Source organism: Hyperolius riggenbachi, chromosome 7 (genome assembly GCF_040937935.1).
Source record: "Hyperolius riggenbachi isolate aHypRig1 chromosome 7, aHypRig1.pri, whole genome shotgun sequence".
Taxonomy (NCBI): domain Eukaryota; kingdom Metazoa; phylum Chordata; class Amphibia; order Anura; family Hyperoliidae; genus Hyperolius; species Hyperolius riggenbachi.
The window spans coordinates 250,699,079-250,719,965 of NC_090652.1; the positions used below are offsets into that span (position 1 = coordinate 250,699,079).

General features: G+C 44.4%; 1 protein-coding gene across 3 annotated transcripts in view; it reads left to right on the top strand.

The window, feature by feature from the left end:
* Positions 1-20,887, top strand: part of MAP3K20 (mitogen-activated protein kinase kinase kinase 20) — a 291,544-nt gene continuing 270,657 nt past the window's right edge. For 2 of the 3 annotated variants that reach the window (XM_068245494.1, XM_068245492.1), the window contains exon 1: positions 1-134. The gene's annotated coding sequence lies outside the window, so the exon portion shown is untranslated. The remainder of the gene's footprint in view (positions 135-20,887) is intronic. The other variant, XM_068245499.1, reaches the window with a different exon arrangement.

Genomic DNA, 20,887 nt, shown 5'->3' on the forward strand with positions numbered 1-20,887 from the left:
TGACATAAGACCGGAAGAAGCCGCTACATGCACGCTGCCTGCCTGAGCTCACTGCTGCGGGGAACTTTCTGCTGGACTGTCAGCCTTTGGGGCGCTGCTGGGGGGAGACTCAGCTGTCAGCTCCTCCACAACAGGTAAGCTGCGGGGGTCTGCTGAGAGGCCGTGGGGTGTCCGGCACAGCCGGGGGGAGGAGGAGACTCGCGGCAGAAGTTTGGAAAGTTAGTAAATGAAGGGGGGTGACTCAGCAAGGCTGTCAGGATTCTCCAGGATACCGCGTGCGCACAGCAGGGAAAGTCACTACAAGTGCAGGAGGATGCAGGGGGAAATCACAGCAGGGAGTGGCTTTGCTTTATACAATGTTTTGTCCGGCTTTGCTACACTTTCCTGGGAATTATCCCACAGCTCTGTCTTTAGATCAGTTCCCCTATAGGGCTGGTGTAATGAAAGTAAATGTAACCATTCTTCTATTATGGGGTACAAATTCTGACAGGTTGCATAAAATGCTCCCTGTAGTGAAAATCTTTGCAACTTCATCAGAATTTGCAACCTCTACCTTTCCTCCACCTGGCATGAACCTTCCAAACCCTTTGCCTAACACTACCCTACCCTGTGCCTAAAACTACCCTCTGCCCATCCCATGCCAAATAACTTGTGCCTAAAGGTGGGTACAAACATCAGATAAAAGTCTTTGGAAAATGAAAGATCACAGACCAATTTTACCCCCTTCCAAGAGCCATACTCTACACAGTCTATTCCATAGGTTCTCAATATGTGGTACGCGTACCCCAGGGGGTACTTCTGATGGTTCCAGGGGGTACTCGGGCTTGATATAATTAACCAAAAATAATACATTTAAAGTTATAGAAAATGATAAATCTTAGTTAAACTACACCAAATTAGTGTTTTAGCTAATTAAAAGCAAAAGTAAATGCTTGGAAATTGTTTAGAACCAATTATCATGTACTACGATTAAATATATATTTGTCAAGGGGTACTTGTGATAATATTTACTATGCTAGGGGGTACTCGGTGAGTAAAGGGTTTTAAAAGGGGTGCATACCAATAAAATGTTGAGAAACACTGGTCTATTCTATGGAGCTGAACTCCCCATCAGATAGAAATCTTTGCAAGATGCTGCACACAAAGATGCTGTACACATTTAACAGATCAGTATCTGCAAAAGATCCGTTCCTGCAAAATGCATTTATCGTCTATATCTGCAGATCTCATACACACCTTGTTTAACGGACATTCATCTGCAGATCAGACAATTATCTACCGATCTGAAGATCCATCCTGGTGGATCTGATCTGCAGATAATTGTCCGTTAAACAAGGTGTGTACGAGATCTGCAGATATAGACTATGAATGCATTTTGCAGGAACAGATCTTTTGCAAATAATGATCTGTTGCATGTGTACAGCATCTTGCAAAGATTTTTATCTTATGGGGAGTTCAGCTCCATAGAATAGACTGTGTAGAGTATGCCCTCATACTACATGGAAAGGGGTAACATTGGTCTGTGATCTTTCATTTTCCAAAGACTTTTATCTGATGTGTGTACCCACCTTTAAACTACCCTCCACCTATCCCATGCCTAACCTACCCTATCCTGTGCATAAAACATCCCTTCACCCATCCCATGCCTAACACCAAACTACCCTATCTTGTGCTTAAAACTTCCCTACACCTATCCTCTGCCTAAAGGTGTCCACACACAATCCAATTTTACGGCAAGTCGATAAAAACGATCGGATCTCCTGAAAACTAAAGCGCTTTTTTTTCCATTTGACTGAAAAATCCGATCGAATTTCCCATTTTTTTTTTTCCGATTTATATCTATCCGGAATGCTGGAAATTTCTCTTAAATTTTTTTTAAAGTGTCAATTTATTAATATACACACCCTAGCGATTTTCTCAGTTTCCAATCAGTTTTATCATAATTGGGGAAAAATTTAACATGTGTGTGTGGTACATTGGCCATATTTTTGAAATGTTACACTCAGTTAGAAAAATGTATTGGTACTTAAATTGAACAGATATTTAAAAAAATGTATGGTGTGTAGCCACCTTTACACTAATCTGTCATCCCTTCTGCCTAATGTTAACCTTCTCCTGTAGGATGCAAATTCTGATAGGTTGCAAAGTATGCTGACACACCTGTTTACTGACTGGGTAATCTAAGCAGGAGCGTAGGGTCTGTGGGCCTCTAAACAGTGGAGTTGTGACATGAAATATGCACTATACGCACTGCTGGTTTCTTTTGCCCTACTGTTACCAGTTGCTGAACTTTTGATTTGATTTATTTGGCATCTTGATCGAGATAAGTGTTTCTGAAACTTAAAAGCACTGTGCAAAGTTGTGATTCCTGTAAATAGTTCAGGTAATGAGGAATGTAATGGTCATCTGCACAAGAGGCCTAAATGACCTACACTGTGACCACATCACCCACTTCCTTACCTTACCAGAATGGCCAGGAGGCAAGCAGAAGGTAGCAAAGCATTTATCTGGCCAAGAGTCCAGTTACACATTACTGTCTATTCCGAAGGTGTCCACACTTTTTCAGCTAGTGAGACACTTCAAAAATGATTAACTGAAAATGATCTACCAGGTAGAATCTACCTACAGATGCAGCCACAACTGCAGCACATGGGAGGTGTGGGATCTACTCAGAACTCCTTTGTGATCTATGCAGTGCTCTACTCAATGACCCCCCCCTTTTCCCCTGCCACAGATACTAGACCACCTTCATCCACTTGTTACTCTGGCAACTTCCTATTAATGTTGAAAATTGTTACATTTATGGAAAGCACTGGTGCAAAATGTTTATTAGTTTGTATACAGAAAGTATTTATCTATCATGATTTTGCGTTAAATAAACAAGGAAAAAACAGAACAGCAAGTAAATAAGGGAATGACAATCGGGATAACAGAATATAAAGGCAAATATATCGCTGCAGTGTACACAAACCTAGGACCTCAGATCAACACACTAGCTTGACTTTTTTTCAGTGTAGCGTCAATCGGCTTGTCTTCAGTTCAAGTTTAGTTTTCCTTCAATTTATCAGTTTACCACTTTTAGGGCCCTTTTCCACTAGCGCGTTTGCGCTAGCTGAATCGCAAAACCGCAAACCGCTAGCGATTTTACAATCGCTACGGTTTGCTTTTTAACATAGGAATCGCGGTAGGTCATTTCCACTACCGCGATTCGTTTTTTTTTTATCGCGATCGCGCCGCGGAGCGACTTTTGCCGCGATTTTGCTATGCAGTGCATAGCAAAATCACGGCCGCAAACGTCGGGAAAACGGCGGAATTGCGATTCAGCAATCGCTAGCGTTCAGCGCGAACGCTAGCGACTGCTAGTGGAAAAGGGCCCTTACTAGTATAGCTGGGAGGTGAAGAGATGTAACTGACTATAAACTGAAGTAAACTGATGTCTGTGTTTACCAGTCCTATTCCAATGCCAGAGTTTTATTATTATGTACTCTGAACCAAGCCGACCTCTACATGTATGTATTTCTGTGAAGGATAATTGCTGTTTCTTAAATATTAGCTTCCTCTGTGTAACCCAATGTAGTTTTGCTAGGAGGAAACCAGGGTCTGGAAACTGATGCTGAAGAACATGGCTATCTAGCTGAGGGTGGTTTGTTATTTTGCAATGTAGAAAAGTTTGGAAGAGGACCAAAAGTGCCGGCAGCAGGGTAGTTCCAACATTTCTCCTGCATAATGAGAAGATAGATCTGTGTGTAAGCATTGTGTCCCTGCATCATGCACTAAATGTGATAGCAGTCTTAAGCCTCATCTACATGGTACAATTTTCCATCAGATCAACCAGTTACCTGATAAGAAATTGCATCGTGTGTAGACTGCCAAATTGTTTCAGATCAAATTTGCGATAGATTTTGCATTGATAAGTACCCAAAATCTATTGCAAAATCTATCACAATCCGATTGGACCGGTTGGAGATTATCTAATAGATCCGATCTGACGGAAAATTGTAATGCGGCTTTAAAGGACAGATCCAACTAAAAAAAAAAAACCTAACAAGATTTACTTACCCAGGGTTTTCTCCAGCCCCTGGCAGCCGATATGTCCCTCACCGCAGCTCCGGTGTCCACTCCGTTGCAGATGCCGACCTCGACCAGGTCGGCATCTTCTGCACCTGAGGGTGGTTGCGCTGCAGTGGCCGGGAGCACTCTGCGCAGTAGTTTTGCACCTGCGCGGAACATTCTAGGCCACATGAGCCAGCGGCACACAGGCGCAGAAGATGCCGACCTGGTGGAGGTCGGCATCTGCAACGGAGGGGCCCCAGGAGCTGCGGTGAGAGACATATCGGCTGCCAGGGGCTGGAGGACGCCCCGGGTAAGTAGATCTTGGTTTTTGTTTTTTGTTTCGTCAGACCTGTCCTTAAGGCTGCTTACACACTAAGACGTTACAGGCGCACGTTAGTGCAGCCTGTAACGCTCCCCAACGCACAGCAATGTAACACAAGTGGGCTGTTCACACAGCCCACGTTGCGTTACATGTAACGCTGCACGTTCTTAAGTGCAGCATGCTACGGCGGTAGAGCAGCTTAAGCCGCGTTAGACTGTCTGCACATGCGCAGTCATGTTGGGGAGGAGTGGAGAGCGGCCAGGCACATGGCTAATTAATATTCACTGCACGTTGTGACGTGCAGTGTTTACTTCCTGGAGCGGCCGCTCTGTGCGGTGATTGGCCGGCGGGACCACGTGATGCCGCATGCGCACAAGAGTACGCATCGCGGCATCACGGACGCCAGAGTGAGCTGCACAACGTGGCTCACTCTGACGTCCACAACGAAGAGCACCAGGCGTCGCGTTAGGTGCACGTTATGCGACCTTAACGTGGCACCTAACGCAACGTCTTAGTGTGCAAGTAGCCTTAAAGCAGACTTGAACTCAGAACTTATTCTCTGCTCTAAGGCTGCTGACACACTAAGACGTTACAGGCGCACGTTAGTGCGCCTGTAACGCTCCCCCAACGCACAGCAATGTAACACAAGTGGGCTGTTCACACAGCCCACGTTGCGTTATACGTAACGCTGCACGTTCTGCCGAAAGTGCAGCATGCTACGGCGTTAGAGTGGGTATAGCCGCGTTAGACTGTTTGCACATGCGCAGTGGGGGGTGAGAGGAGGCGGGGAGATGCTGCTACAGTAGCCGCGCACATGGCTACTTAATATTCACTGCACTGGCGGCCGCTGATTGGCCGGCGGGACCACGTGATGCGGAGTGTCTCGCTCCGCATCACGTGGTCCCGCCGGCCAATCAGCGCCACTCTGGGAGACCTTATACGGATAGAGCCGCCTAACGCGGCTTACTCTACCGGCCTCTCCCGCACCCCCATGCGTTGCATTAGGTGCACGTTATGCGACCTTAACGTAGCACCTAACGCCACGTCTTGGTATGCAAGTAGCCAAAAAGATAAGTAACAGCATAATAACATTTAAAGAAAAACATTTCTTTGTTACTGATACAAATCCTGCCATAAATCTGCAGTGTCTACTTACTACTTTCATTGAAGCAGACATAAGGTTAACATCCTGTGTTTACAAATTAGCTGCTTTGCCGAGGCAGCCAGCTGACACAGCTGAAAGATCAAATTACAGTTGTGGTTAATCACAGATGAGGGGGACTTAAACAGGCTAAACTCTCTAAATACATAGATGGTACAATTCTCTGTTTTCCTTCTGTCCTGTGCAAGCATTCAGTTCCACTTTAACTAAACACCAAATCTTTAAGATACAATTACAACTACCAAAAGCTACCATCTACTGTAGTTAGTAGTAGGGCTGTGGAGGTGGAGTCTGAGCTTTTTTGGGTACATGGAGTCGGTGGTTTCCTAAACTGAGTCGATGATTTTTGTGCAGACTCCCCAGCCCTGGGTAATAGTTTAGTTTGTAAAAATTGGATTTTTTTTTTTATTTGGATACATTTTTTTTTAAGTGTTTGTCATTGTCTTTTAACTTGAGTGCTATCTATCTCATTTTGGACATGCCTGCACACTGTACAGAGGATTTGGATACTTGCTACAGCTTTGTACGTAAAACATGTTTTTTATGGTGGATGACCTTCACAAGTCATGGTAAAGGACCGCATGGCACGTCTCTGGTCTTTGGACCACAATTTGAATGAGGCCTCGTTCACATTGGGTGTGTTCAGAAATGTATTTAAAGGGACACTTAAGTCAAACAAAAAAAAATAGTTTTACTCACCTGGGACTTCCAATAGCCCCCTGCAGCTGTCCGATGCCCTCGCCGTCTCCCTCCGATCCTCCTGGCCCCGCCGGCAGCCACTTCCGGTTGCGGCGACAGGAGCCGACAGGCTGGGAACGCGAGTGATTCTTCGTGATCCCAGCCACAATAGCGCCCTCTATGCTGCTATGTGATATATACGCTATGCTATAGCAGCATAGAGGAAACGCGAAGAATCACTCGCATTCCCAGCCTGTCGGCTCCTGTCGATGAAACCGGAAGTGGCTGCCGGGGGGGGGGGGGCAGGAGGATCAGAGGGAGACGGCGAAGGCACTGAACAGCTGCAGGGGGCTATTGGAAGCCCCAGGTGAGTAAAACTAATTTTTTTTGTTTAAGTGCCCCTTTAAGCACATGATAAAAAAAACACATGCATTGATGCTGGCTTTCGTAACATGTTTCAGTGCGTTGCACTTTTTGTTAAAGTGACCCATGTGTTTATATACGCTTAAATGTGTTTTTGTTCAGCATGTTTTGATCATTTGATGTAGCAGTTGTCACTAAGGATTTGTTTGTGTGGTTTTTTTTTTTTTTTTTTTTTTTTTTTTTATTAGGGGTAAAAAGCATCTCCAAAGTGCATTGCTATGTGCTTCTTTGTACTAAAAAAGTGCACCCGTTCAACTGCATTGCTGTACCTAGCAAAGCACACCGTGAAAAACTTACAGCAAAGTCCCTAGTGTGAATGAGACCTTACTGCTTTGGTTTTCTCACACTTGGTGCTCCATTCATGCTATCTCAGGAACAGCCCTGTGCATCGCAGTCTAATGCAACATTAGCATCTGCATTGAGTGCATTAGTGAAACTATAGCTGTTGATTAGCTGCTACAAGTCTCTGCTTCATATCATTATGGCTGCCAACGAGCTGGGAAAAATGAGACATGTTGCCAATTATGTTAATAGGAAAATATATCAAGTTTATCTGTTTTCCAGAGAAAGCGGCAACCCAAAAAGAGGGGAAAAAAAAGCTAATGGTATAAATGATAAATATGATGTACGTTGTATTGTTGTATTGTTTATGGAGTTATCGATCTAGCTGTTAGTGGACAATGGGTCCTCTGATGAAGTAAGTTTTTTTTTTTTTTTGTTTGTTTTTTTTTTTTACCACGAAATGCATCAGTTTGTTTTTGTTCCCATCTGCTTTGGCTAAGTCACCTTTTTGATTATGATTGACCAATTCCCTAATGTTATGTATTCTGTCTCCAATAAGCTGTATAATCTATACTTTTTAATTCTTTCCTGCCTTTCCACCATCCAAACTTGTTGTTTTTGTCTTGTATGTGGCACTTTAATGTTATTAAACTTAGTAGTCTGTGTCTCATCCTAGCATTTTGGTTAAGAGTCTCGGTTATCCGGTATTTCTGGATGCTTTTTTAGCTATTTGTACTTTTTTGCATTTTACATAACGGTGTCAATCTCTTGGGGTTGTGCAGATTATCAGCTGCCTTTGATGCTCTTGTATTGTAATGTAATAATTGTTATACTAGCAGCAGCTTGGAGTCACCATAGAATTGCATTCATCTACTACGTGTCCCTGCGATAGAATTTCTGAGGTGACATACCCATATAATGACACACCTGAGGATTCATTGTATACATACACCAAATGTGGGCAACTTGCCATGCATTCACTTTGGCAGGTTTGTCATTAAAAGCAGTAGGACCAGCCATACTATCCCAGGAAAGAAAAAGACATATATAAGTAGATAAATATTTGTTCTACCAATATAATGTATTGTCCACGTTTTTATTTCAGTGCAATTTTATGCAGTAAATCAAGAGGAACTGGCTTCAGGCATTTTCCATCTTTACAGCCTTTGACTGAAGCCAATTTTGATGTCATTTCCTCCCTTAGGCTAGGTTCATCAGTAGGACGTTGCTGAGGTGCTGAGATATAAAGTCCTATAACGCAGCTTACTGCAATAAGTGATGCGACATTCACAGTGCGACGTTAGCGTTGCATTGTAACAACGTTAGGGCAATGCACTGCTTCAGTCCGTTACCGCTAAACTCGCATGTTAAAAGGTGCAGGGAAGCATATTTTTCCTGTCATGCCTCACTGTATCTACTGTTTGCGACGGTAGCGCAACGTTAACCACTTCCCGACCGCCTAACGCACAGAGGTGGCCGGGAAGTGGAGCCCTTAAGGACCGGCTCACCCACAGAGGCGGCGGTCCATTTAAGGGCATGGGCGGAGCAATCGCGTCATCCGTGACGCGATCCTCCGCCGGTGTCTGTCACCGCTCGCCCGCCGCAACATCCCGCCGGCTATACGGAAGCGCCGGCGGGATGTTGACCCCGCGATCGCCGCATACAAAGTGTATAATACACTTTGTAATGTTTACAAAGTGTATTATACAGGCTGCCTCCTGCCCTGGTGGTCCCAGTGTCCGAGGGACCACCAGGGCAGGCTGCAGCCACCCTAGTCTGCACCCAAGCACACTGATTTCTCCCCCCCCCTGCCCCAGATCGCCCACAGCACCCCTCAGACCCCCCCTGCCCACCCCCCAGACCCCTGTTTGCACCCAATCACCACCCTAATCACCCATCAATCACTCCCTGTCACTATCTGTAAACGCTATTTTTTTTTATCTCCCCCCCCCCCTGCCCACTGCCCCCTCCTGATCACCCCCACCCCTCAGATTCTCCCCAGACCCCCCCCCCCCCCCCAGACTTCCCCCCCCCCCTGTGTACTGTATGCATCTATCCCCCCTGATCACCTGTCAATCACCTGTCAATCACCTGTCAATCACCTCCTGTCACTGCCACCCATCAATCAGCCCCTAACCTGCCCCTTGCGGGCAATCTGATCACCCACCCACACCAATAGTTCGCCCGCAGATCCGACGTCAGATCACCTCCCAAGGGCAGTGTTCATATCTGTTCTCTACCCTAAACACCCACTAATTACCCATCAATCACCCCCTGTCACTGCTACCTATCAGATTAGACCCCTATCTGCCCCTAGGGCACTCAATCACCCGCCCACACTCTCAGAATGCCCTCAGGCCCCAGCCCTGATCACCTCGCCAGTGCATTGCTTGCATCTATTCCCCCCTCTAATCACACCTTGAGACACCCATCAATCACCTCCTGTCACCCCCTAGCACACCTACCCATCAGATCAGGCCCTAATTTGCCCCGTGTGGGCTCCTGATCACTCGGCCAAACCCTCAGATCCCCCTCAGACCCCCTTCCGATCACCTCCCCAGTGCATTTATTGCATATATTTTCCCCTCTAACCACCCCCTGAGACACCCATCAATCACCTCTTGTCACCCCCCCTAGCACTCCTATCCATCAGATCAGGCCCAATACAACCTGTCATCTAAAAGGCCACCCTGCATATGACCGGTTCCACAAAATTCGCCCCCTCATAGACCACCTGTCATCAAAATTTGCAGATGCTTATACCCTTGAACAGTCATTTTAAGACATTTGGTTTCCAGACTACTCACAGTTTTGGGCCCGTAAAATGCCAGGGCGGTATAGGAACCCCAGAAACGGACCCCATTTTAGAAAAAAGACACCCCAATGTATTCTGTTAGGTGTATGACGAGTTCATAGAAGTTTTTATTTTTTGTCAAAAGTTAGCGGAAATTGATTTTTGTTTTTTTTCCACAAAGTGTCATTTTTCACTAACTTGTGACAAAGAATAAAATCTTCTATGAACTCGCCATACACCTAACAGAATACCTTGGGGTGTCTTCTTTCTAAAATGGGGTCACTTGTGGGGTTCCTATACTGCCCTGGCATTTTAGGGGCCCTAAACCGTGAGGAGTAGTCTAGAAAACAAATGCCTCAAAATGACCTGTGATTAGGACGTTGGGCCTCTTAGCGCACCTAGGCTGCAAAAAAGTGTCACACATGTGGTTTCGCCGTACTCAGGAGAAGTAGTATAATGTGTTTTGGGGTGTATTTTTACACATACCCATGCTGGGTGGGAGAAATCAATCTGTAAATGGACAATTGTGTGTAAAAAAAAAAAATCAAACAATTGTCATTTACAGAGGTATTTCTCCCACCCAGCATGGGTATGTGTAAAAATACACCCCAAAACACATTATACTACATCTCCTGAGTACGGCGATACCACATGATTGGCACTTTTTTGCAGCCTAACTGCGCTAAGGGGCCCAAAGTCCAATGAGTACCTTTAGGATTTCACAGGTCATTTTTGTTTCTAGACTACTCCTCACGGTTTAGGGCCCCTAAAATGCCAGGGCAGTATAGGAACCCCACAAATGACCCCATTCTAGAAAGAAGACACCCAAACGTTTTCCGTTAGGAGTATGGTGAGTTCATAGAAGATTTTTTTTGTCACAAGTTAGCGGAAAATGACACTTTGTGAAAAAAAAACAATTAAAATCAATTTCCGCTAACTTGTGACAAAAAAATAAAAACTTCTATGAACTCACCATACTCCTAACGGAATACCTTGGGGTGTCTTCTTTCTAAAATGGGGTCATTAGTGGGGTTCCTATACTGCCCTGGCATTTTAGGGGCCCTAAACCGTGAGGAGTAGTCTTGAAACAAAAATGACCTGTGAAATCCTGAAGGTACTCATTGGACTTTGGGCCCCTTAGCGCAGTTAGGGTGCAAAAAAGTGCCACACATGTGGTATCGCCGTAATCGGGAGAAGTAGTACAATGTGTTTTGGGGTGTATTTTTACACATACCCATGCTGGGTGGGAGAAATACCGCTGTAAATGGACAATTGTGTGTAAAAAAAAAAAAAATCAAAAGATTGTCATTTACAGCGGTATTTCTCCCACCCAGCATGGGTATGTGTAAAAATACACCCTAAAACACATTGTACTACTTCTCCCGAGTACGGCGATACCACATGTGTGGCACTTTTTTGCAGCCTAACTGCGCTAAGGGGCCCAAAGTCCAATGAGTACCTTTAGGATTTCACAGGTCATTTTGAGAAATTTGGTTTCAAGACTACTCCTCACGGTTTAGGGCCCCTAAAATGCCAGGGCAGTATAGAAACCCCACAAATGACCCCATTTTAGAAAGAAGACACCCCAAGGTATTCCGTTAGTAGTATGGCGAGTTCATAGAAGATTTTATTTTTTGTCACAAGTTAGCGGAAATTGATTTTAATTGTGTTTTTTCACAAAGTGTCATTTTCCGCTAACTTGTGACAAAAAATAAAATCTTCTATGAACTCGCCATACTCCTAACGGAATACCTTGGGGTGTCTTCTTTCTAAAATGGGGTCATTTGTGGGGTTTCTATACTGCCCTGGCATTTTAGGGGCCCTAAACCGTGAGGAGTAGTCTTGAAACGAAATTTCTCAAAATGACCTGTGAAATCCTAAAGGTACTCATTGGACTTTGGGCCCTTTAGCGCAGTTAGGGTGCAAAAAAGTGCCACACATGTGGTATCGCCGTACTCAGAAGTAGTATAATGTGTTTTGGGGTGTATTTTTACACATACCCATGCTGAGTGGGAGAAAGATCTCTGTAAATGGACAATTGTGTGTAAAAAAAAAATTAACAAATTGTCATTTACAGAGATATTTCTCCCACCCAGCATGGGTATGTGTAAAAATACACCCCAAAACACATACTACTTCTCCTGAGTACGGCAATACCACCTGTGTGGCACTTTTTTGCAACCTAACTGCGCTAAGGGGTCCAAAGTCCAATGAGCACCTTTAGGCTTTACAGGGGTGCTTACAATTTAGCACCCCCCAAAATGTCAGGACAGTAAACACACCCCACAAATGACCCCATTTTGGAAAGTAGACCCTTCAAGGTATTCAGAGAGGGGCATGGTGAGTCCGTGGCAGATTTCATTTTTTTTTTGTCGCAAAGTGTCATTTTCCGCTTACTTGTGACAAAAAATATCTTCTATGAACTCACTATGCCTCTCAGTGAATACTTTGGGATGTCTTCTTTCCAAAATGGGGTCATTTGGGGGGTATTTATACTATCCTGGAATTCTAGCCCCTCATGAAACATGACAGGGGGTCAGAAAAGTCATAGATGCTTGAAAATGGGAAAATTCTCTTTTTTTTGCACCATAGTTTGTAAACGCTATAACTTTTACCCAAACCAATAAATATACACTGAATGGGTTTTTTTTTTAATCAAAAACCTGTTTGTCCACATTTTTCGCGCTGCATGTATACAGAAATTTTACTTTATTTGAAAAATGTCAGCACAGAAAGTTAAAAAAAATCATTTTTTTGCCAAAATTCATGTCTTTTTTGATGAATATAATAAAAAGTAAAAATCGCAGGAGCAATCAAATAGCACCAAAAGAAAGCTTTATTAGTGACAAGAAAAGGAGCCAAAATTCATTTAGGTGGTAGGTTGTATGAGCGAGCAATAAACCGTGAAAGCTGCAGTGGTCTGAATGGAAAAAAAGTGGCCGGTCCTTAACCTCCTTGGCGGTATGGACGAGTATATCCGTCCATTACCGCCGGAGGTCGCCACTCAGGCCCTGCTGGGCCGATTTTCGTAAAATAAAAAGCAGCACACGCAGCCGGTACTTTGCCAGCCGCGTGTGCTGCCTGATCGCCGCCGCGAGCAGCGGCGAAAGAGGGTCCCCCCAGCCGCCCGAGCCCTGCGCAGCCGGAACAAATAGTTCCGGCCAGCGCTAAGAGCTGGATCGGAGGCGGCTGACGTCAGGACGTCGGCTGACGTCCATGACGTCACTCCGCTCGTCGCTATGGCGACGAGGTAAGCGAAACACGGAAGGCCGCTCATTGCGGCCTTCCGTGTTACTTCTGGCTGCCGGAGGCGATCAGAAGATCGCCTCCGGAGCGCCCTCTAGTGGGCTTTCATGCAGCCAACTTTCAGTTGGCTGCATGAAATAGTTTTTTTTTTTTTTATAAAAAAAAACCCTCCCGCAGCCTCCCTGGCGATTTTAATAGAACGCCAGGGAGGTTAAGGGGTAGAAAGCCCTAGGTCCTCAAGTGGTTAATCTGTGTTACAACTTTTTCGTTGTGTTGCAACTTTACAACTCAACATCCTACTGTGAACCTAGCCAAACTTTTTTTTTTTTTTACCTCCTAGAAACTGAACTAATTTTGTGTGTGTGTGTGCACAGATCGTATTAAAACAGCTTCTGCAGAGGGGTGAGATATATTTCTCAGCCTCGTGTCATACTAAACTGTCCTCAGCCAATTTGAGAGGAACAGGAATGTGGGAGGGGAGATAAGCTTCCCTCTCCTCGGCAATGTGCCAAATAGTCAGGCTGACTGAGATAAGGGTTATTACAGCAGAAACATTTATTATATTGGAATGCTTGCAATGCAGGGTTAGGTTGTAGACTGCATAATAAACACAGAGCAGTGGGTAAATGGAATTAGATTTTATGGCTGACAAACCTGCTTTAACCACTTAGTCTTCCTTGACGTAGAACTACATCAAGGAGGCCATGTGCGCTCCCGCGGCGTCATGTAAACAAACTCAAGGTTGCCATCTTGTGGCCAAAAAGTAAAACTACATCTAAATGTGAAAAAAATACACATATTTACCCAAAACAAATACTATTTACATCCCACCCTCCCAAAAATACCCACATAAAATGTTTTTAATAAAAAAAAAAAAATTACCATAAAAAAACCCAAATATGTAAGGGTCTAAACTGTTAAAATATCTATGTAAAGATGAAATATTTCTATTTTTTTTTTTAAGCTTGTAAATAGTGATGGATGCAAAAGAAAAACTATAATGGCTGAAAACTGAGAAATGTGTTCAGTTTTTTTCTTATTACTGTTACAGTATTTTTACATTACATCTACAGTAAGGTAGCGCTTAGCAAAATGTACCACCCAAAGAAAGCCTAACTGGTGGCGGAAAAAAACAAGATATAGATCAGTTCATTGTAATAAGTAGTGATAAAGTTATAGGCTAATGAATGGGAGGTGAACATTGCTCGGATGCATAAAGAGTAAACGACCGAGGGCTTAAGTGGTTAAAGACGTCTCAATTCATTGAATGATGGACACATTTGCAACAGGCTGCAAAGTGACCCCTAGTGAAAATTGTTGGGAGGGATACTGAAGCAGGTTTTCTGATTCATGGAGCTCTTATGACAGGTGGAAGAGTCAAGCTAGATAGCCAATTTCAGTTAGATAAAGTTATTGCAGTTTAGCGTAAATAGTCTGTTTCAAGGGTCAGTCTACCAAAAATGGATACTTTGTGCTTTAGAAACGGAAGACAAAGTTGGGTGCACTGAGTGCAGGCAGTACGGGCTGCATCCCCTAAATGGAGAGGTCTCATCTCATTGATGTGGCTGGAATCGAGCGTCCAGAGATCTGGAGGAGATGATTTAATGGCAGTTTGAGCTTTGAGGCCGTGGAGCTGAAGGACATACAGTAGGTAGAAGTGGTGCTCCATGGTTATGAGACAATCCTCCGGAAGTGTGTGTGGGTAGGGGTGCAGTGTCCGCGGATGTAACAGCAAAAAGGAACCCCAGGTAGGTTGGAAACAGATTTCCTTATTTTGCAACCAGTTTCAAAGGAGCACCTACCCTGCTTCCTCGGGCACTACCAAGGAACACTGTTCCCATCAACCTACTTTAGGTTTTGTGCTGTAGGTGGATGTTGGTAGGCTCTATCATTCATTGGCTTCTTGTTTGACATTCCAGCCGCTGCCTCACCCACTCAAAATGCTGCTTCATTTTCTGTACAGCCCCAATCCTCCTGCTGTAGCTGGAATTATCCTTAAAGGACAACTGAAGTGAGAAGACTATGGAGGCTGCCATGTTTATTTTCTTTTAAACAATACCAGTTGCCTGGCAGTCCTGCTGATCTGTTTGGCTGTAGCAGTGTTTTAATAACTCCAGAAACAAGCATGCTGCTAATATTATCAGATCTGATATTGCCAGAAACATCTGATCTGCTGCATGCGTGTTTAGTGTCTGGATAAAAGTATTTTAGAGGCAGAGGATCGGCAGGACAGCCAGGCAACTAGTACTGCTTAAAAATAAATGTGGGTGAAGGAAGTATTCTCCAGTTGATGTATCAGAGGGAAGCAAGTCAAAATTGTTCAGAGCTTGTTAAACTATACTTGTATGTATAAAAACAAAAACTAGATATTTGCATCAGTAGACAGAATACTCTGGTTGATCCAGATGCTTCCCCGATCTCCTGATTGACCAATTTTACCTACGTCCATGTAGAGTGGGAGTTCTACAGAAAACCAGTGCAGACGTAGATTTTACTATTTGCTTCCTGCCAATCAGGTGTGTGTTAAATGAGGCAAAGATTCTGATTGGTTGTTCTGGGCAGCTGATCCACTTTTTCTACAGTTCTGGTTGCGCCTGTCTTTATAAATCATCCTCTCTGAGTTTATTTGCTGAAGTAGAGCTGGTAGTTTTGCTGGTGTGAAGATTTCACTGCAGTGTAAAAATTCCACAGCTGAGGCCAAACATTTACTTTTATTTGTCGGAATGGGGAAGAAAAGTGGTGGATAACAAAATACAGCGTTTCCTCGGTAACTGTCTCCTGGCAGTCATATGGTGCCATTCCTGGTGAAGGGGCAGGGACAGGCTATACAGGTTTCAGTTCTATACATACTCATAATATTTGTATAAGTGATTTGCTAATAGAAAGCTAACTGTTGGCAGGGACAGGTGCAGAGTATTAGCTGCTGGTGATGGTGCTGCTGGCAGTGACATGTGGATAGTATTAGCTGCTGGTGATGGTGCTGCTGGCAGTGACAGGTGCAGAATATTAGCTGCTGGTGATGGTGCTGCTGGCAGTGACGGGTGCAGAGTATTAGCTGCAGGTGATGGTGCTGCTGGCAGTGATGGGTGCAGAGTATTAGCTGCTGGTGATGGTGCTGTTGGCAGTGACGGGTGCAGAATATTAGCTGCTGGTGATGGTGCTGCTGGCAGTGACGGGTGCAGAGTATTAGCTGCAGGTGATGGTGCTGCTGGCAGTGACAGGTGCAGAGTATTAGCTGCAGATGATGGTGCTGCTGGCAGTGATGGGACCACTGCCAGGATCCCAAAGCTTACGCGACACCTGCGGCGCCAAAACCACTGCCATGGAACCACCGCCAGGTCCCATAGCTTATGCGACACCTCCTGCGGTGCCAAAACGACCGCCATGGGTTAAAGGGAACCTAAACTGAGAAACATATGGATTTTTCCTTTTAAAATAATACCAGTTTCCTGACTCTCCTGCTGATTTTGTCTCTAAAACTTTTAGCCACAGCCCCTCAACAAGCATGCAGATCAAGTGCTCTGACTGAAGTCAGACTGGATTAGCTGCGTGCTTGTTTCAGGTGTCTTATTCAGCCACTACTGCAGCAAAAGAGATCAGCAGGACTACCAGGCAACTGGTATTGTTTAAAAGGAAACATTCATATCCCTCTCAGTTAAGGTTCCCTTTAAGCAACACCTCCTGCTGCAAAAAAAAAAAAAAAAACTAAAAAAAAAAAAAAACAAAAAAAAAACAAAAACAAAAACAAAACGTGGGAACAGCCACTAGGTCCCATGGGCTACCATTTAGCATAAAATAGGTTTTCATTTGCGATTACTTTAATTTTTCCGCCGGAATGCGGAATTCCGCGGAAATGTAATGGCCGCGGAATTTAACGCTGGCGGAATTTCGCAATTCCAGCGGAACGGGATTTGCTCATTCCGATCATCCCCTAGCTGGCAGTAATGGTAGCAGAGTGTTATCTGCTGGTCACAGTACTGCTGGTACTGACAGACACAGAGGATTAGCTGCTGGCAGTGACCCTGCATGCTATCAGCACCAGCTTGTAGTTCAGCACTAGACATATAGTCATCACATTGTGACTGACAGATGCATGAGATCATCGGGCAGTATGTGTGGATTAGCAACCACTGATAGAAGTTGGTATGACACTCTGAAGTTGATAAGCAAACACTTTGATTTATGGACTTGTGAACTTTGATATGTGCAGTCTGACATTGCTGACCTCTTTCTCAAATACTAAGTTCCTGGCATCACATCCACCATTTGGCTCCAATAGCTGGAGTCACTGACTTGCAGCATCATCTAGCAGCTCCTTATCTGTGTTCTTGTTGTGAAGTCTTAAAGAAAATCTGTAACTAAGAAAACTTAATAAAGTAAACACATCACCCTGTTTGTAGCGCTCTCCTCTTCCCCCTCTGTGTCATTTTCGCCGCTCCCCGCCGATATTTTGGCCATAAAAAAACACTTTTATAAAGTGTTTTGTAAACAATCAATATGGCCGCCGAAACCGGAAGTATGTCGGGCAGAGCGTGTGCCTGCTTCCAGTTACTGTGCATGAGAGCCGTGCACGAGAGGAGCGCTCAGGGTGGCTGGCTGAATCTTGTCACCCGATCAGCCAATCAGCGCCTCAAAGCCAGAGCCGGCTGCAATGCACAGAGGCAGAGCATTAATTCTCTGCACAGCGCAAGTATTGCAGCCGGACTTACTAAGACTCTGATACATGCCTCATGACGTAACTCACGGGATCGAGCATAGAGGGGCATGGAGGGGAGGCCTGCCTAACAGAGGGACAACACTGAAGAGTCAGCCCCTTCCTGAGACAGCACGACAAGTACGACAGAACATAGATAAGTTGATTTATTACACTGACTTCTGCAACTACAAAGGGCTGCAGTAAGCCAGATCACATTAGATTAGGTTTAGGAACCTGTAGGACAGAAGAAATACGGCTGAAAATTTTGTTAGTCTCTTTAAATCTAGTTGGTACATTAAAGTTTCGGAATTCAATTATCTACATCCCTCCCCCCACCCTACAAATAAACATGGCACTATTCTCCTCCCCAAAACCCACCTGCAATAGCACAACGACTTCCAGTTACGTCTGTCATGCTTTCTTCTGGAGATGAATTCCCCCTTCACCCCAGTGCCTGGACTTACCTTAGCCATTTCTTGGGGTTTGAAGGCAGGGCTGTGGAGTCGGAGCAATTTTGGATACCGGAATCTGCTTCGACTCCAGTCTATGCACCAGAAGTGCTCTCTTTGCATATCTCTCCAGTGTCTGCTGAAGAGATACGCAAAGAGCGCACTTCTCATGCTTAGACTGGAGCCGACTGACGGCAGTGACTGGACCCAGTTCCCGAAGCTGCTGACAGCGGAGGACGGCGGCGTGGGAGCGATCCGAGCGGATGGGCTGGGGGAAGCCCCAGGTATGTATATTTTTTTTGTGTTTGTTTGTTTGTTTTATATCTCAGCTCTGGTACACTTTAAATATATGAACTATTTACCTTTTTTATCTATCTCCTGCACTTAGAAGTTGCTCTCAGCAAGAAAATAACTTCATGGCTGTAATTTCTTATCAGTGAGGGTTAGTGCACACCTAAATGTTAACTCTAACTTTTTTTTGCCCGAAAATCAGCCTAGTTATTTGTATGCTTAGCAATGTTTATACACCTCTCTTCATATCACGTCACCTCAGGTATCATGTAAGGACTAGAAATTAAAATATAAATCAGTAATAAAGAAAAAATGAATGAGAAATCCATTATTTATTTTAGAAACTGTGTCCTTTCACATTGCTCTGGTTTACGGTTGGCACGTGGTGCGTTCGTGGCTTTAGTATGTGAATCAGAATTACCTTCTGCTTTCCAGTGTGCAGTATGTTGGGTTCAGAGTATTTAATGTTACAATGACAGGATGTTTGCTGGATTTTTATTACTGGAAACGTTGTGCTTTGAGTGGCATCTATTGTGATCACAGGTGTTCTTTCGCCTCAGATTCAACACACACCAAAACCATCGCTTAGAGTAAAATGAGTGTCTGTCCATAGGTACATGGCTTCTCCCATACTTCTCTCTTTTAAGGGCAGAGAATCAGCTTAGCAGCCAGATGAGTAGTCTCTTTAGAATGTGCCTCTAAGTCAGGTCTCAGGCGCATCCCATTTATGCTTGGAACAGAGCTAAGTGGTATGAGGTCACCACATAACAATCCTCTGGATAGGAATTCCCATTCAGATGCACTATATTATGGGAAACCTCTCTATTATGTATTGCTGACATTTACTGCAGCACTTTATAGAGTTATCTGATCAATTTATGCAATTGCTGATCTTAGTGGGCCTCAGTCTACATTACCTTACCTTCTATAGTTCTAGTCTGTTGTATCTACCTTTAGTATAGGGCAGATTTCTAGGAAAGACATTAACCTTCTAGTGTGTGTTTGAGATGAGGGAGGAGTTCCTGGAGTAAAAATATGTAACTATGTGGAGAACATACAAACTTGGATAGTGTCCTGCTCCAGTTGGGAGTATGGGACTGTAGTACTGCAAGGTGACCACTGCCAACAACTTAAAGAGAAACTCCAGTGATAATGGCCTCAATTCACTAAGCAGTTTAGACTAGTCTACAGAAGGTTTTTAGTCTGATGGTTTGGTGTAATGTGTTAGACCTGTTTTTAAACCTGGTCTAACATTCAATATTACACAATTCACACAAGCAAACAAGGAGTAACCACGCCCACTTTTTCTGACAGATTAGACCAGCTGATTTCTTGTCGGTAAAGTAGTTCTGTGAGGTATTTTAGATGTGAGGATGGAACCTTTTGAATTAATTATGCAAGAGTTTAATTGAATGCAGAGGAGAGCTCATCAGAGAAGGATGTCAGTCATAGCTACTTGTTTCCCTTCCCCTGCTTTACTCGCCTAATTACCAAATGGTTTAGACCAGGTCTAAAAGCAGGTCTAAAACATTTGGTAATAGTGAATTCCCCTTTGATGCAACTGACCAAACCACCAGTAGACTAAAAACCATCAGTAGACTAGTCTAAACTGCTTAGTGAATTGAGGCCAATGTGTGATTAAAAAAATGCTTAATTTTTACAATAATTATGAATAAATGATTTAGTCAGTGTTCGCCCATTGTAAAATCTTTCCTCTCCCTGATTTACATTCTGACATTTATTACATGGTGCTATTTTTACTGCTGGCAGGTGATGTCAGTGGAAGCAAATGCTGCTTGCTTTTTTGGCGGTTGGAAACAACTGTAAACAGCTGTTATTTCCCACAATGTCCTGACATCGCACTGTGGGAGGGGTTTCACCACAATATTAGCCATACAGATCCCCCCCCCCCCACCCCGATGATCCGTTTGAGAAAAGGAATAGATTTCTCATGGGAAAGGGAGTATGATTTACTGATTGGGATGAAGTTAAATTTTTGGTCACGGTTTCTCTTTAGGCTTCTTGCACACCAAGACGTTGCATTAGGTGGCACGTTAAGGTCGCATAACGTGCACCTAATACAACGTATGGTGCTGCAAGAGCCGACGGTAGAGTGAGCCGCGTTAGGCGGCTCGAGTCCTATAATGTCTCCTAGAGTGGCGCTGATTGGCCAGCGGGACCACGTGATGCGGAGCGAGACACTCCGCATCACGTGGTCCCGTCGGCCAATCAGCGCCCGCCAGTGCAGTGAATATTAAGTAGCCATGTGCGCGGCTACTGTAGCTGGCTCTCCCCGCCTCCTCCGCCCCCCACTGCGCATGTACAAACAGTCTAACGCGGCTATAGCCGCTCCAACGCCGTAGCATGCTGCACTTTGCACAGAACATGCAGCGTTACATGTAACGCAACGTGGGCTGTGTGAACAGCCCACTTGTGTTACATTGCTGTGCGTTGGGGGAGCGTTACAGGCGCACTAACGTGCGCCTGTAAC